General features: G+C 38.7%; 1 long non-coding RNA gene across 1 annotated transcript; it reads left to right on the top strand.

Annotated features, from left to right (window-relative positions):
- The first annotated feature begins 1,418 nt into the window (after nt 1-1,418).
- LOC146517479 (uncharacterized) lies at nt 1,419-4,413 on the top strand. The gene is made up of 5 exons (XR_014874771.1): nt 1,419-1,688; nt 3,366-3,475; nt 3,646-3,705; nt 3,804-3,894; nt 4,061-4,413. It is a non-coding gene; the product is annotated as an uncharacterized LOC146517479 (long non-coding RNA).
- Nucleotides 4,414-4,707: the final 294 nt, after the last annotated feature.

The raw sequence follows: 4,707 nt of genomic DNA, 5'->3' as shown, positions 1-4,707 counted from the left end.
AAAACCTGACAAGACTTGACCACGACTCAAAGTTAACCTCCACCTAGACAGGCCAAAAGGGTGGATGAATTTATGTGTTTCTTTTCACAGGAGCAGAAAGATGACAGCAACATCCGAGGTTGCATACCGATTTAACTTTTAAATGCCACTTTCTGTGTCTGTGAATCTACCAGGGGTGTGTTATTCATGGGTTTGTGTTGCTCACAGAGATTACTGTGAGAAAGAGTGTATACACCCGCGCAGCGCTAACATTTACATTTCTTTTCTACAGCATTACAGTTCTTCATGTGACTTGATCATGTGATTTATACTAGGACAACTAGTTAATGTTTTTCTACTACAGGATTTCTGGGTTTATGTGTGAAGAAACTGTGTTTATAGGTTATGAGTTGGTGATGCTGTTACACTGTGTTTCCTGTGTTGAAAACTAGTGTCACTTCTTTCCACAGCTATGGATGGCTAACTTTATGGTCTTTTTATGGCACCTCTGGAACCTGTCGACCTGCGTCTGACCACAGGGATGGTCAATGTGTACACTGTAACAAAAGTCAGTAAAATATACAGCAAAACACCGTCAAATTCCAACGGTAATGGAGCGTAAAACCAAAAACTTCCTTTTACTGTATTAAATAGATTGAATAACCATTAATTGTGAGACTGGATAAAACTTTTTACTGTAATAAAATGTTGAAATTATATATATTTTCTGTGAAAACAAATAAATATGCATACATTTTACAATTAAATATTGTAATGTTGAAAATGTCTGAAAAACTTAGATTTTACGGTATTATTTGAGTAAAACTACATCTTTTGGGGTTGTGCACATTGGAATTCACAGTATAAAGCTGTAGATTTTTAAGCAAACAAAAACATTCATTTTTACAGAAGCAAGATGTTAAAAAAATAGGGTCCACCGTAATAATACAACCAGTAAATACCATTTAAAAAAAAAAAAAAAAGCAAATATCAGCAGTGAAAGACAGTAAAATTGATAGTATTTTTTTTTTATTTTAAAATTCAGATACTGATATACAGATTAAAAGTTAAGCCTGCAGTATATCATTGTTAACCTTCTGATAAAAAAAAAATCAACAGCAAAAGAAGATGTTAAAAATAAAGTTCATGGTTGTGAATAAAATTGATTTCAATAATCTTTTTTAATTATTATTTTAAAACAACTTTATGTTGTTGTGTTTCACGCCATATTATCAGACCACCTTAAGTGGGTCCGCCTTAAATTTTGAGTTTGTGTGATCGCTGTTGATTGGTAGCTAAACTGCTGGTAAACTGTGTACAGACGTTTTACGTTTGAATTGCAGAGAAAAAAAAAATCTGGTAGCAACATTGTGCAGTATGAGCGAACCATTTCACCAAAAAAAGGGAAGCAAGGCAAGACGTGGCTGCAGCGCTCTGCAGACGTGACTTCTGATCAAATTCGAACCTCCTCCTAAAGAAACAAAGAGCGGCATTACATTGCGGGATGACGTCACCTGAAAATGACCAATAGCGCGGCGCCCTGCTGAGCTGTGTGCCAACCGCTCTTTTTTTCATGCAGGAGACTCAAGTTGGCTTCGCTAACGGACACAGTTTTGAACTCATATTTTAGCGCCATTTATTGCTGCTTGGACCACAGCATCTTCGGAATTTGTAGACATCCTGGCAGCTTACAATTAGTTCGAGGTGAGGTGAGTACATGCAACTTCAAATTATCTCTGTTATAAAAATCCACCAGCCCAGCGTTTATAGATAATTTTAGCAGTTCGTTTTTCATGAGTGAGGTTGTGAATTTAGTTAGCATTTGTGAGTTGAGTTAGCATTACTGTTGCGAGGGAAGCATTGCTCTGGATTAGTTTCTGTGTTGGGCGTGCTTAATTCACTATGGAGGAATTACCAAAGTACATGGAGTTATGTTAACCTGTAATTTCTGTGGTAAGGTAGTTCAGTCATCAAGGGGCTACGTGCTTCATTGTAAACTGCATCTGAATGAGCCATGTTGTTTCTTTCGGTGTATTGAAGCAGGCTGCAAGCAGACATACACCAGGTATGGCGCGTTTAAGGCTCATTTTTACCGAAGACACTCTGCCCCCACCCATGTCACTGGTGTGGCGGTGGTTTCTTCGTTTACATGTGCAATGGCGATGTGTGAACGTCAGTGTCAGAACTCTAAAGAGTTAATAGCTCATCTGAAGAGCCATATTGTGGAAGGACAGGTGGTCACTTGTCCAGTAAGAGGATGCACAAATACCTTTAGAGTTAAATCATCTTTTACTGCTCACATGTCACATAAACACAGAGAGTTTTCAGACAGCAGCATTGGTGATTTATATAGAGAGTCTGCATGTCAATCATCATCTGTTCCAACCACATCAGATGACTTTGTACCCTTGATTTCTGAGCCTGCTGCACAGTCTATTACAGATGAAGATAACATGGAAATGCCCCCTGAATTCTGTGATCTTTTTCTGAGAAACGTTTCACTATTCTACTTAAAATTGCAGGGTCAGTTTCTACTGCCTGCTTCAACCATACAGAACATTGTGGAGGAAATGCAGAACATACATGAGTTGGGACAGACATACAGTTTGGGTAAACTTGCATCACTGTTAAAAGATGACACATCATTATCAGAGGAGGACATCAACAAAGTTTGCGAGTCTGTCAAAAGCTATGATCTTTTTTCTGCATGTCATACCGGGCCATTGAGGACAGTGCACTCCAGAGCTCAGACCTTTAAAAAAGCCTTCAACTATGTGGAACCAAAGAAAATATTTTTAGGGAGAGATGAAAACAGAAAAGATAGGTTTGCCTATTATGTGCCTTTAAGAGAGACTTTGAGATGTCTGCTAGAGTCTGATCTGTGGCAGAAATCAGAAGAGCCCTCTACTGAGCCTCCTGCTGATGTTCTGTGTGACATAAGTGATAGTAAGCTGTTTAAATCAAATGATTTTTTTGGTCAAAACCCATCATGTCTCAAGCTAGTACTCTACCAGGATGCCTTTGAAGTCGTTAACCCTTTAGGCTCTGCAAGGACAAAACACAAGGTATTAGCTGTATATGCGTCAGTGGCAAACTTGCCACTTCATGTACGCTCAGACACAGATCACATGTCTCTTGTCTTACTGTGCAGGGAGAAAGATTTTAAAGAGTTTGGTCATGCTAATGTGTTCTCTGAATTACTGGCAGACTTGAAAGAATTGGAGGACAGTGGGATTGTTGCATCAGATGAAACTAGAGTCAAAGGAACTTTGTTTTGCATTGCTGGTGATAATCTGGGTTCTCACTGTATTGGTGGCTTCACTGAAAACTTTAGTTCTTCAAAGCACTTCTGCAGGTACTGCCTGATAACGAAATCTGAATTTCAGGGTGCTGACCCAAATCTGTGTGGACCAGAACATACCAAAGAGAACTACAACTCTGCTGTTGATCGCCTCCAGATTGACAATACACCAGACGTCAAAGGAGTGAAGTTCAGGTCAATGTTCAATTCACTGAAATATTTCAACGTTTGTATGCCAGGCTTGCCACCATGTCTAGGTCATGATATCTTTGAGGGAGTTTTGGCTTATGATGTGGCACTGTCTCTAAATCTTATTTTGTCTTTATTATGATTAAAAAGGTTTGTTTTGTTCCTGCCCTTTTCAGACACTGAATTTGAGCAGAAACCATAAGGATACTCAAAGGACCTGTGACTCTCAGGAAATGGTGAGATTTCAGGTCATAATCTTTTTTTCTTTTTTTCCCCCATTAAATTCATTTTCCTTTTTCCCTTTACAATATTGCTGTTTTGTTTTTGTAAACAGCATTGAATGAGAGGGACAGATGAAACGGTTTCAAGACAATGGCAGGAAAAACATGCTGAAGATTGAAACAAACCTTGGCTGGAAATATTTGGTATGTGTTTTACCGTAAATCAAATTGTTGAAAAACATTCAGCTACACTGCAACACAGGGAAACTTGATTTGCACTTATTTTGTTGCTTTCATTTCTTGTCTCATTATTTTTGTCAGTTATTATTGTTTATGGTGTATGCCCTTCTTGTTTTCTTTCTGAATGCAGAAGGTATCTAGCCAGTCCACAATGAAAGCTTCGTTGCACACCATGAGTCTTCTGGCAGAAATGATGGCGCCTGTATTCTTTGGTTTCCCTAAACATCACACCCTGCCTGTTTATACGAGGCTCTTCAATTAAGTCTGCACCCAAAGATTCAATAAGAGGTAAGCAGTGGTATTATTCAAGTTTTGCTAAAGAAAGATGGACAGGAGACACTAATCTTAATCAGCCGAGCTCAGGTTCATGTCCAGGTGAGCAGTTTCATACGCTATAAAATGTAGATTGAATGATAGGTCTCATCACCATGCATTCAGCCATTAACTTCAAGTTCTCTGATAAATCAATAGGAAACTTAAATATGTTTTTGATAGGTTTGTAGCTTAAACCTATTCGCTGGAACGTTGAAGACAATATAATTACACAGCAAAGCAAGACCCAAAGTAGGCAAAGTTCTTCATGTTACTCATGCATGAGGGAGACCTGCCTGGAGCCAAGTGTCGTTCCACCACTTGACCTCCATCAGACTCTCAGCCAGGTTCCCCATAGCACTCCTTTTATTGTGGTTACATGAATATGCATAGGGTCATTAACATATAACATCTTACATAGGTATACATGTGAACAAAGGATTGTGTGTGTGTGTGTGTGTGTGT

Source organism: Neolamprologus multifasciatus, chromosome 6 (genome assembly GCF_963576455.1).
Source record: "Neolamprologus multifasciatus chromosome 6, fNeoMul1.2, whole genome shotgun sequence".
NCBI lineage: Eukaryota > Metazoa > Chordata > Actinopteri > Cichliformes > Cichlidae > Neolamprologus > Neolamprologus multifasciatus.
The sequence above is the reverse complement of the archived record's forward strand: the minus strand, read 5'-3'. Positions and strand labels throughout refer to the sequence as shown.